The sequence below is a fragment of the Alligator sinensis genome, unplaced genomic scaffold (assembly GCF_000455745.1).
Source record: "Alligator sinensis unplaced genomic scaffold, ASM45574v1 scaffold647_1, whole genome shotgun sequence".
NCBI classification, from domain to species: domain Eukaryota; kingdom Metazoa; phylum Chordata; order Crocodylia; family Alligatoridae; genus Alligator; species Alligator sinensis.
In genome coordinates this window covers 476873-490344 of record NW_005842952.1, presented here as the reverse complement: position 1 = coordinate 490344, position 13472 = coordinate 476873, and the positions used below count along the sequence as shown (strand labels likewise).

The following is a 13472-nucleotide window of genomic DNA, read 5'->3' as shown; positions in this document are numbered from 1 at the left end:
TGCTGGAGCAGGGGCTGTGAGGGGAGCAGGTGAGAGGTGACTCTGAATAAACACACAGCTGGGTAGTAATAATGAGCCTTGCCTATAGGCACATGTATTGCAACAGCAGATAGAGGCCCTGCTCTGGAGAGGCTACAGAGAAGTGGGTTGAAGAAGGTGTGGAAAATCTAGAGAAGACGACAGCAGAACCAGGAAGTAGCCATGGGAAACAGAGAGTGATAGAGGAAAGGATGGTCTTCCATTGTTTAGCATCGGGTCACTGGGCTGGAATGCAATGGAGAGGGCTTTGATCCTCTATGTCTCTCCTCCCATGAAGAAGGGAATGAGCTGGTCCTAGAAGCAAAGCAACCAAGGACTTATGACCCCGAGAATAAAAAGAAACCCAAGGCTGGACATACAGCCTTCTGGGCTACAGGGTATAACTTCAAACTTCCTTTGACCCTGAGAAGAGTGAGCCCCTAAGCTAAATGGACAGAAAGGCTCTGACTGCTCAAATATCGCTGCATTAGATCCAGCCACCACAGGATGCCACAGATGCTAAAGGAGCTCTGTGACAGGCCCCAATCAAGATTTAGGCCCTGCTGGACAGACACATAGATTTCATAGACATTAGGGCTGGAAGGGACCTCGGAGGATCATCAAGTCCAGCCCCCTGCCCAAGGGGGTAATAGGATCCCAGCAAGATAAGCATCCAATATTCTCTTGAAGGCATTCAATGTAGGTGCTTGAACCACCTCCGATGGCAGGCTATTCCAGACCTTTTAGGCTTGGACAGTAAAGAAATTCTTTCTTATGTCCAGCCTGAAATGGTCTTGCAGTAGTTTATAACCATTCGAACTTGTCATTCCTTGGGGGGTTCTGGTGAACAATCGTTCCCCCAGACCACCCCGATAAACTTATAGGTGGCCATCAGATTGCCCTGAGCCTGCGCTTTTCCAGGCTAAAGAACCCCAGGGCTCTCAGCCTGTCGTCATAAGGTCTGTTTTCCTGACCTCTGATCATGCGCGTGGCTCTTCTCTGGACTCTCTCAAGCTTCTCCACGTCCTTTTTGAATTGTGGAGCCTAAAACTGGACACAGTACTCCAGCTGCGGCCTCACCAAGGCCGAGTACCAGGGGAGAATGACATCCTGGGATTTGCTTGAGAAGCATCTATGGATGCAAGCCAGCATTTTGCTTGCTTTACTAGCTGCAGCATCACACTGAAGGCTCATGTTCATCTTGTGGTCAATCACGACCCCCAAGTCCCTTTCATCCATAGTGCTAGCCAGCGTACCACTGCCGAGCTTATAAGCATGCTGCAGGTTTTTCTTCCCAAGGTGGAGAACCTTGCATTTTTCAGTGTTAAACACCATCAGGTTCTCATCCGCCCATTTCCTAAGCCTGTCAAGGTCAGCCTGGATTGCCCTCCTGTCCTCAGGTGTGGATGCTTTACCCCAGAGTTTGGTGTCATTGGTGAACTTGGCCAGTCCACTTCTGACTCCAATGTCCACATCATTAACGAAGATGTTGAACAATACAGGTCCAAGGACAGAGCCCTGGGGGACCCCACTGGTCACAGGGCACCATGATGATTGACTTCCATCAACCACCACCCTCTGAGTCCAACCACGGAGCCAAATCCCCAGCCAGTGGATCGTGGTGGACCTGAGGCCGCAGTTGGCCAGTCCTGCCAAGACATGATCATAGGATACCAGATCGAAGACTTTTTTTAAGTCAATATATATGACATTAATCTCCTCTCCCTTGTCCAGGTGATAGGTAGGTCACCTGGTCGTAAAAGGAAATAAGACTGGTCAAGCAAGACCTACCCACAGTAGACCCATGCTGGCTGTCCCTCAAGATGTTGCCGTCAGCCAGTTCGTTAAGAATGGCCTCTTTAATAATCTTTTCTAAGACCTTGCCCAGGATAGAGGTCAGGCTTATGATACACATCATACGAGACAGTTCCTGCTGCAGGGACCTTATGATATTGGGCAGACCTAGAGCACAGCATGAGGGAGTGACTGGGGAGCTGTTGAGCAGAGAGGTACTGCAGGCTGTTCATTCTCCTGCTGTAGCCAGATGTTCCTGGTTTACATGCTTTGCACTGTGGTTCAATTCCTCCTACAGTTTCACGGCAGCAAGATCCAGATGGAGAGGCCCTGACGACAGAGGTGCAAGCTAGAGCACAGCCCCCTAAATGTCCTTGCAGCCGTAGGCTTGGAGGTCAGCAAAAGCTAGTCTTCTATCCACTGGGGTCCATGAACCACAGCCATTGAGCCATAACCAGAGTCATCATCACCCACTCCAGCAAATAGACTCCTATCTAGAGACTGACAATCCAGCCTGAGCATCTCCCAACTGATGCTGGAACAGTCAGATCACCTAGGACAAGCAACCCAAGGACAGCCATCATTTGCTTCTGGGAGGTGCCAATGATATTTGCACAAAACACTTCCTATGTCCCACTCTGCAGCCTTTTATAGTTGAATTGCTGGTAAATATTTGTGTTACAGTGTAACTGAACATTCATCAGCTATGTAAATGAGCTCTGCTTCTATAAAACTATTTTTATGTAATCTCTGGATTTCTGAACCGTCAGCCCTCACAATTATGGTAGAGTTACTTTCCCACAATTATACAGCAAGCCAATGAGAGAGCTGGGAAGAGAATCCATATGTCCTGGGTCCAGGGCCAGTGTCCTATCCATTGCAATCACTGCCTCCTGTTATTATGAATGTGGCAATGAGGTGCCTGGGGTTAAGTTATAGGGTATTTATTACAGGGACACTCAACAGTGAAAAAAAAGCCTGGTCAAGATGCTCAGTGACAAGCCTGTTTGGAGGGGTACTGTGTATGAGGTTTCCATGTGGAAAAAACCATTCCAATCAACAAGGTGTATGGTTAAACCAAGCTAAGGGGGTCTATTGTGCTGGACAGCACTGGATAGAGGGGTTAATACCCAGACCCAGCAGGACTAGTACAGCCCTAGCACTAGGAACAGCTGAGTCTGGGTGGTTTGTGTACTTACTTCTACTTCAAACTTATTTCTACCTCATTATCTAGGCCAGTGGTGCTCAACCTTTTCACCCAGCAGGCTAGATGGCCAGAGCCCAGTCAGTCCATCCATGGGCCAGATCCAGTTAGTGGTCCTGATCTGACACTGGGGGGTGGGCATGGTGGGGCCCCGTCCAGCTGCATGGAGGAGTTTGGGGGGCAGCCCAGGCCCAACCTGGCCCTATGGATGGAAGGGGGCATAGCTCAGCCCTGATCTGGCTGTACCGGGGGCAGGGTTGTGGCCCAGGCCCAACCCCTGCACAGGACAGGAATTTGACAGCAGGGGAAGGCAGCTATATTAATTATCACTGTTCCCCTGCTGCCAAATTTCCCAACCTATAGGGAGCCCTGAAGGCTGGATGCCATCCATGGCTCTGTGGGCCATGTTTGGCCCATGGGCTGGAGGTTGAACACCCCTGGCCTAGGCCATGCTTGTTGCATTACACCTTGTTTATTCTACTACTGTTGTCTCCTTTTCACACATCCCTACTTGAGTTACTCACCCACTCCGGTACATCTTACTAGAACCTAAATTGCAAGCTCTCCGGGGTAGGGACTCCTTATGTTACATCTCTATGGCACTCTTCACATTGCATCATGCAAGCCCCAGATGCTGCTCCTCCTGTAAAAACATGTGGCTTTGGGGTGGAAAAAATGTTTTAGGAGAAAAACTGCTTAATGCCAGATAGCTGGGGTAAGAAGGTGCTGGTAAGAGCTTCCAAGAACTGAGGGCTGTTTCTGCCACATCACATCTTGCTGATGTGTTCATCATCCATGTTTGTTCAGGGCGAAATGGACTCCTGTCCCTATGAGAAATATTGTATTCCTTCTGAGTTTAACACTCCCCCAAATCTTCTGATTCTTGATTCGGGGGCAGGATTTAAAGCATCAAATAAAGATATATTTTCAAGGATATAGCTTCTGTGGTCCATAGAAAAACTATTATATTTATAAAAAATAATATTCATTAGTTGCATTCCTGTTTGTGTATCTTGTGGCATTCATGTCTTTTGTTGGTATTTTTAACATGTGCAGTGTAGTATCATTATCTAAGCAGTATATTATTTTAGTTACTCTTTATTTTGCTTTTTTTTCATTTTAATTGAAGAAGCAGGCTGTGTTATAAAGAAAAAAAAAATATTTCGTTTTACTTTGCCTACCTGAAATTTAAAGAAATATGGTAAGAACGCAATGTCCCCAAGTCCACGCTAATAATTTATCTCCCAACAAAGACCTGGCTTGCTGTAATGGGACCACTGCCCTACCAAAGGAGAAGCTTGCAGATAGTGCTTGCATGATGCTTCTGATGAGCCCTGTATAAATGTCATGTTCATAATAGCCCTGTGAAGTAGATAATAGAAGCTCCGTTTCACAGGGGCCTATCATTTTTAATTACCTCTAAAGCACTGAGAGTTCCATAAATAATAATTATCCCGATTCCACAGATGAAGAAGCAGAGACAGGGAAATTAAGTGACTTGCCAAAGACCTCGCAACAAGGGTCACAGCGAACAAGATTAGAATGCCTGTGCATCTGGCCCTCAGCCTCATGCACGGTCCACTGGTGACTGACAGCCCATGAGCCAGATCCAGCCCGTGCAACCACTGGATCTGGCCCCTGGGGCTTCAGCGGTGGGAAGCTTCAGCTGCAGGCGCTCTTCCCATTCTGGCACAGAGACGAGAGGTGGCAGCAGCCAGGTCCTAGCGCCCACCTACCCACTTTCTGGATTCAGGGTGGGTCACTCTGGCCCACCCCTCATAGAATCATAGAAAATTATGGTTGGAAGGGATCTCAGGAGGTCATCTAGTCCAGTGGTTCTCAACCTTTTATGTACTAAGACCAACTTGTAAACACCAATGGCCAGTCCAGGCCCAGTGCCCCTCACTCCTGATCAGCTGCCCCCTACCCCCAGTGTGTGGGGCAAGTGGGGTGTAGGGTATGGGGGGCCCCAAGCAGCCCCTGGCAGGCTGGACCTCTGCTGCCCACAGTTGTGAGGTTGCATTACACAATAAGCCTTAAGGCATGGGGGTAGGGTCCAGATATTCATTGAGCTATTGGATTTGAAATGTACTTCCTCAATTTGTTCAGCCTTGAGGACTCATGCCTGCTTACTTGAGTCCTTGAGGTCGGTCCCCTTGCAGGTCCCAGAATGTCTGCAGCATCATTGCAATAAAAGCACTTAAGAGGCAGTAGACAGAAGACACACACGGCAGGACTAGAAACCTCCGTGTTCTTGGAACAGCGCTACTCCCCTCAACACAACAGCACAGCAGTTACTTTGAGTTCCTGCAGTGACACGGTTAGTGCATTGCAGTCTTGATTCAATTTGGGTTTGGGAGGGGAGGGGGAGGAAGTATTACAGTCAGGATTCTCTCCAGCTGTTGAACTTTAGCATTTCTTTTGTTGCAAGATAGTTCTGTTTATTGCTATGGCCTGCATACCAGTAGGAAAGAAAACATTCAGAAGGGAAATTAGACATGAAGCATCATGCTATCAAACAGTCTCCTTGCCATATGCAATTTCTGGTGGCTAAAATCACTCTCCTTGCCCCTGCTGCGATACATTAACCTTAGAACTCTTCCTTTCTTAGCCTACTCACAAGTCCCTTTGAGTTATAGGCTGGCTTTTTTGATGTTCTGTGGGTGTTGGACACCAAACTACCACACAGACTCTCATTACAAGTTAGGTGCCTAAATCTCTTAGGCTCCCCAGAAAATCCCAGCTACAATCACATGGGCATAAATGAGAGGGAAAATCCCTTTTCTAAAATCTGACAAAATCATCTATGATTCTGTGAAAAACTCAGACAACTTGTGTTTTTTAAAGCAGCCTAGAAAAGTAAGATGTATCCCTCCATTTTAAACAAGGTATGTGCCTAAATCCCTTAGGATAGATTTGAAAATCTCAAATCAAGTGCATAAAAGAAACACCAGGCATTATAAGGTAGAAGCTGAATTATGCTCCATATAATTGAAGGAAAATCATGTTCAATGCAAAGGGAAAAGTCCTGAAAACAAAACGCCTCAAACAAACTGGTCGTAAGCTTTGATGCTCAATGAAGTTTGTACAAGTCACTCAGGTTGGGCTCGCCTCAAGGGCACTCAAGCAAGCGAAGAAAAATCACCTAAGGGTGTGAAGTCACCGCACATAAATTAAAATGCCTTAAGGCCCTGCCTCAGGCCTCTCCTTCAGAAGTAAAATGGTGTTACATCATTGGAGTTTCACATTCCTTGTATTAGGCCCTGTACAAGGGAGATCTCAGCCCTAGGTCTCACTCCAGTGTATCTGGGAATGTTCAGTCATGCTGATAGCAGGCACTGCAGTTAAGATGGACATGACCACAGGAGTCTTGCTTGATCTAGCAGCTGAGAGCAGCACTGCTCAGTGGCCCCACGGCATGCTTGGGCATATTACTTACCATCAGTAAGCTTCAGCAGTGACCTGAGTGTGTAGATATGCCATGGCAAGTGGCCCATTACAGAGAAGAAAAAACAGCTAGATATAGGAAAGAGAGTCATCACCTACCTGTCCTGGCTGCACCTTGTATTTCTGTGTACTTCATAAGCAGCACTGTCAATTTGCACAGGATTTGGTGGTGTTCTGAACGTGCCATCTCCTGAAGTCAAAGCAGTGTCAGTTTCTGCTAAAAACATCTCCTTGACCTTAGGGTAGCAAAAGCTCACATGAACACAGGCCCCACCAGCAACTTCAGAGGAAATACGGCAAAAAAACCCAAACATAGAATCATAGAGAAGGAGGGTTGGCAGGGACCTCAGGAGGTCACATCTAGTCCAACCCCTGCTCAAAGCAGGGCCGTCCCCAGCTAGATCATTCCAGCCAGAGCTTTGTCAAGCCGGACCTTAAAAACCTCCAAGGATGGAGATTGAACCACCTCTCTGGGTAACCTGTTTCAGTGCTTCACCACCCTCCTAATGAGAAAGGTTTTCCTAATACCCAACCTAAACCTCCCTTGCTGCAACTTGAGACCACTGCCCCTTGTTCTGTCATCTGTCACCGCTGACACTAGGTGTGGACTCAACATGTTCAAAGTCTCAGGACTTCTTTTTTAAGCTTTAATCAATTTCTAGATGCTCGAGGGGGGGGGGGCAGGTAGCATTTATTGCCTGACATTATGACTGAATGAAGCCTTATACCCCTACTGTGGAAGGCAGTCGCTTTTTACAAGGAATTTAGGGAAGTTGTACGAACTCACTTTAGGAGATCTGTGAAGAATGTACATACCCAATAACATCCCATAGTTTTGGTCTCACTGCTTTTCAGAATGACTGCACTAAATCTGTGCACCTGCTAGCTCACCTTTAAGCTCTGGTTTCTTCTCGGACTGCCCTCCATGCACCGAGCCAGGAGCAAAAGCTTCCCCAGGATTGTGCTGCTGGAGAGCCAGTGACTGTAACCCACCAGCAGACCACATACATCAAGTCCTCACACTAGCCACAGGCAGGTCAGCAGTAGTTCCTTAGCTCAGAGGACAAAGATCTGCACTGTCCTGCAGGTGTAGAATCAACCCCTGCTAACCTTCCATTCCGGGGCTCCTGGGTTTGTGCAGGACAGGGTTTCTTTTTCTCTGTTAAAAAATATTTAAACATAAAATGAGAACAATAACCTGTTAAAAGAGGTCTCATAACTGAATGAGTCCAGTGTGGGCAACCTTCAAGGTTCAAAAAGCATAAGCCATACCCCCAAATCCACATTTTAAAGAAACATACTGGCTTTTTTTTTTTTGGTGGAGATTGTCTTTTGGGATATCTTACTGCAGTGCAGACAGAGCCTCAGTTTGCTTATTGTTTTTCCCTGCATCCCTCCAGGGACCTGTGGCAATTAGGGTATGTGCACCATGTCTTCAGCTTGTCCTGGCAAAGCTGTCCCAAGGACACCTGCTCCCACTCCCATACCCCAAAACCATAACTGCAGTGGTAAAGCTGCTCTGGGGTCACCCCCACTGGTCACTCTCAAGTGCAGCATGGTCAGAAACATCCCTGGTGAAACATGCTTGGGGCATGGTATAGCCAGGCTTTAGTGGTGCTTGCTCTCCTGGATTCACTGAGCACCATGGGTTTTGTCCTGCCAGCCCATGAGAGCTATGCCTATGCCAAGCTCCCAAGCCTCGGCCTCTTTAGGTAACCAGCCTCATCAACCAGGTGGTTGGTAGCTTCAGAGAAGGGTATTTCTCCAGAGCGGAGAAGGTCCTGAGGTGACTATGACCATCTCTGTTGCTGCCCTTCAGTTTAATTGTAAGCAAATGCTCCTTAGGGAGCCATTGCCATGAGCAAAGCACAGGACAACATGCTCTGTATGGCCAGCATTGCCAAATACAGGGACGTCTGTCCTCTGGACTAGCAGACTGCTTAGAGAGCATTGCAGGAGCCCAGCTTTGGGATCACAAAGGCCAACCTCACAGTGGTCAGGTTTGTTTTTGATATAATAGCTAGCAGCAAGATGCGAGAAGGAAGCCTTGACTGCCATTACCCATCATTGCTCTGGAAGCATCAAGGCATGAAAGGACTTGAGCTGTGCCAGAATTTTCCTGTCCCCTTTGCTCAGTTGTGAGGCCAGTGCTGTAGTCAGTGGCATCAAAAAAGCAGCAAATGAATACCTACATCCTTCCATCTTTTCAGTTGTGAGCCTATGCAGGGTTGTGACTTCTGCAGACACATGAGAGCAACCTATACTCACAAATGATTTGCGCATTGGCTCTTTGGTGACCCCATGCCCTGTAACTGGCTTTCTGATTTAGTCTGTAAGGCCACCCTGTCTTCTGCCTTTCTCCTTGATAACAGATTTAATTTCCACATGGGATTAGCTGTTAAGCCTTCTTCCTCAAGCAGTGTAGACACTAGAAAGCAGCTCAGAGCACAGTCCCGGCCTGCATGTCCTTGGTGCGGCATCCTGGAAATTCTACAAAGCTCCGGTCTCTGCTCTACCATGGAGGAAGTGAATGAATGTTTCCCCAGCTTGACAGGAAGGTCCCCCTGGGATTCCTCAAAGCCTGCAATGCTCAGCACAGCCTCTGTACAGGCATCCCGACATCCTGGGAAAAAGGGATGGTAGAACCTAGTCAGTGATGATGGAGTCATGGAAATTATTAGTGAAGTAAGGCATTATGTGGTTTCCTGCTTTGAGAACAAGATAAACATCCTCTGTATCTTCTGGAGCTATTGTACACAACAGAAGGTGCCAATATCACACACATTATGGACTGCTGAGAGATAAGCACTTATGGCTTGTGTACACAAGGATACTCAGTAACACTGAACCAACAGGCAAAGTTTAGAAGTTTATTCCTAAGGATTAAGCTACAACAAACTAAGGCCACCTTCCCTCTAAAGGGCAGCATCCATACAGGCTTTGAATGCAATTGTGCTTCACAATGTAAGCAGATTTATCATGACTTCCTTGGTTACTGTGTAGATAAATCCTCACTATGAAAACTTCCCTGATAAGAGGGAAAGGACCTGACGCAGTAGGGCTATTCAGACTGTCATGGACGGAGTCACAGTCTGGATGAGCAGTCAAACCTTTCCATGGTTCCTTCATGTTGCCGAACAGCTGCACAAAATGGAGAATTAAGCTATAAACAGATGTCGTCCTTGGGGTGGGATCAGCTGTGTCAGATTGTGTCCTGGAACAGCTGACCTATTTCATTGTGCGACAGACATTGCCTGTTGTCCCTTGGGATCAGGCCCCTGCCACTTCTGGGGCTTCAAGAGCCTAATCCTTCAGGATAATTGCAAGTGGGGGAACCCTGGGGTTCCCCTGTTTGCAAACACATGCCCTGAGTTGGGGCACAGCAGTGCGATACTCGCACCTGGTGAATCCCCTGCAAAGGTATTCCCAAGGTGTGCAGGATAGGGCCCCTTAAGCCCTAGGAGCACTTGACTGGGGTAGCTGGAGAGCATAGGCATCATAGGCAAAATTTTGGGCATTTGAGGCAAAACAAGGGCTGTGGACATCTGTTTGCCTGGGCTTTGTGCTGCTATAAACATTTTTATGCTGGCACAAAGGTGGCTAGGATCTGGGACCAACTTCCAAGGGAAGTGGTGCTCGCTCCTACCCTGGGGGTCTTTAAAAGTAGGCTGGATAATCACCTAGCCGGGGTCGTTTACCCCAGCATCCTTTCCTGCCCATGGCAGGGGGTCAGACTTGATGATCTGCTCAGGTCCCTTCCAACCCTACCAACTATGAAACTATGACGTGTTTGCAGTCTTACTGCCCTAGTGAATAGTTGTAGACTAGGATCTGCTGGAGGGAGGGGCTGAGCCTGAAGGAGCAAGCCCTGGTTTTCAAACAGGCAGGCTCAGGCAATTGGCTCCTTCATGATAGGGCTGGGATTCTGGCCAAAGAGAGGTGTCATTGTGGGCACTTCTATTCTGAGCAAATGAGATGTGTGTACATCTTATTCATACACACATACTGGCTATAAAAATCCTGATTCTGTGACGCCACACTCACCTAGGAGGAAACTAATCCCAACAACCAGTCTGCTAACTAGCCAGTCTGCTCCCAAGGTCAGGCAGGGAAGCAATATCTCCTATCTTCTGTTTTTAGATGCATTAAAACCTTCCAGAAGATCCATTTGGTTATGGATGCTGGATCAAGCAGAATAATCTTTCTGCAGCAGAAATGAGGACACTTACAGATGCATTTTTAACAGAAACTTGGAAAATAGATTCTTCCATCTCTTACCTGCTAAGACCAAGCTGAGAGCCTGGATTACCATGGCAACTGCTGGGGATGTTACAAGACATCTATCCTTGCTTTCTTTTCTTTTCTCTTTTTCCTTTGTGGGGGTGCAGGGCAGATTCTCAAAGCTGATAGGAAAGGAAACAGATTACAGAATAAAAAGGGCAGAGAAAGAGACCGTCTCACAACCTCTCCCCACCCCCACATCACATAGGTACTAGAAAGCACAAGGACATGCATCTGGCACATCCTGTGGTGTAGCACACCTCTCTCCAGGCTGTAAGCCTTTGTGTGGGCTCTCTTAGCACAGCAGGCCTCACATGTACCATCTATGGAAACTCCGTGAGGGAGCGCATAATTCTCCTTATAGTTAAGTGACCCATTTTCCACCAATCACACAGCAAGATGCTCCATCAGTTCAGCCTCCTCTCATTAAAAAGTCCACTGTCAACAGCCTGAGGATTTTCTAAAAGGCTTCTGCTGTCTGGCTTCATGGACTGAACAAATATCACAATGTGTGGCATTAATATTTGATCATTATAGATGTTTGTGCTCCTGTAATTAACCAATTACACACGCACACCTTGCGGGGCTCTTTGCACTCTACAGCCTGGATGGATTCTGCGGGAGGCTTTAGTAGGGGTGTTATTTAAGTAGTAGTCACGTCTCCTCCCTGCAGAGTATATTCAACCAAATGCCTTAGGATTTTTATATTTTCCTTTTAAATTTTAGAAATTTAAGAGACAGGCAGTTGGGAGAATGGCAATAATAATTAAGGTAGAGCATTATGCTCTGTTTAAGGCCAGCTCCTGGTCCACTCTTTGACTGTGGGTAAATCAGTACCTCTTTTTCTGCCTCACTTTCTTCCTCTATAACAGTTGCTTCTTTTGCATGGAGTCAGAGAGGGAAAATTATCAAGATTAACACGTGCAAGGCCCCTGAGATCCTTAGATGAAGCCAGTCTATAAATAGAGCATCACTATTAAGGCCTGCAAATCAGATAGATGACGCAGCCCTATAGCAATCAGTCAGCTTCCACGTATTCAGGAAGACACAAGCCAGAGCAAAAGGACGGCTTAGCTTTTCAAGACCTCTGTAAAACACTGCAGTCCGTCACTCATGTGGACTGAGCGCCCGCTTCAGAGCCCTCCTTTGGTTCCTTTTGGGGATAGCCATTTGTGGGAAGCAGCATCAACATATACTTAGCCATGTCTGCGCTAAGAAGCTCTTCCCTGCTCTGGCAAGAGACTGTAGGAAAAATAGCCGCTTTGGCTTTTGCCTCTCAGCAATTCAGAGCAAGCATGCTCGGCTTACAGGGAGACAATGTTTTTACTGACTGCCAGACCTGGGGTTTGAAAGCCGAGCTGGGCTTCTTTGTGGCTGGAACATCGCTAGGAACAAAGGTTCTCCATTCAGAACTTCGTTAACAATCCACTGCTGACACATGAGCCCGCTTAGACCCCGGCCCCTGCTTCTGCTGCCGGGCCAGCCAGGCTCCACTAAGCAGAGCAAAGCCTGAGGGAGACGTCTTAGTCACTCAAGTCAGCAGATGGGACTCTGAATGCACACACAGAGGCCAGGTGTGTGGAACATAAAGGTTCATTTTTGGGTAATGCCAAGATTTGTATACGTTTTCAACAGCAGAATCCCAGAACCTCAAAACATCCGTGATCTGTGGTAATGAAGGCAGAAGTCTAGCCTGTCTGGTTAGTATCCAGGCTGATTGCAAGACAAGAGTTGATTTCTGAGAAAAAGGCTGTTCCCCTGTGAGAACAGTTACAGCTGTCACAGCTGTGGCTCATGCCTGGCCAGCAAGCGGGGGAAGGGATAGAGTGAGGGATAAGACCCCACTGATACTCTGGGCAGGCATTTGCAGGTTTTGATTCCTCAGTGGAGGACAAGGCTTGTTTTCTTTCATTAAATCAATGCTTATGGGGTCACCTGCAGCTTTCTCTTACCATAGGGTAGAGAGTGAAGGACCCACATTGCATGCAGACCATGTCTTAGGTGACAGGTTTGAACCGAAGGAAGGGGTGGGAAGGTGGCACTGTGGAGGGATGGGAAAGCTTGCCAGTCCCTTTACATCAGCCTCCAGCTCTTTTCTGCCACCCACAGACAAGGAGTATGCCTTGTCTTGATCTCATGCTCCTGGGCCCTGCGTCCTTCCACAAACAAACATAGGATTTCCCTCCCTAAGCCTGTATGGAGAAGTTATCTCCCTCAGCCATCTGGGAAGTTAGGAATCCCACACCATCATCCCCCTTTGCTCCATGCCTCAGGGACCAAATCTGCCTGCCCCATGCTTCCATGTCCCTGTACATCCAGGCCTCCTCCAGCCTCCACCTTCCCATCTCAGAGGGAGAGCTCTTTGTGCAGCAGTGCTGTCCTGCCTTCCCACATCCAAAACACACAACCCCTGTGCATTTGTTTTTCCTTCCCCTTATTTGGCCACACACTCCAGCAGGGTCTTTCCCCCAGACTGGGTTTCGGTGGGCCTCGCCCCCTTGTGCCAGGTCCCCCAAAGTACCCTTGGGCACTTCAGTGTTTGCAGTGCCCTGTGCCTCACAGCAGGCCTTGAATTACAGTTCCTGTAGAGGCAAAGTCTATTCACATGACCCATCTGTGCACCATTAAAGTACCTAATGGGCAGGCCCTCTTCCTTCTCCACCTATAGACTAAGTCCAGTGGCCAGTTCCTCCACCCCTCCCCAATACAGAAGCTCCTGGCCATTTCC

The 13472-nt window shown here is 47.7% G+C and overlaps 1 protein-coding gene across 1 annotated transcript in view; it reads right to left on the bottom strand.

The window, feature by feature from the left end:
- Positions 1-8731: 8731 nt before the first annotated feature.
- Positions 8732-13472, bottom strand: part of LOC102377934 (metastasis-associated protein MTA1) — a 132474-nt gene continuing 127733 nt past the window's right edge. Inside the window, exons 25-26 of the mRNA XM_014526083.2 lie at positions 10742-10866; positions 8732-9086 (exon numbers count right to left, since the gene is read on the bottom strand). The gene's annotated coding sequence lies outside the window, so the exon portion shown is untranslated. The remainder of the gene's footprint in view (positions 9087-10741; positions 10867-13472) is intronic.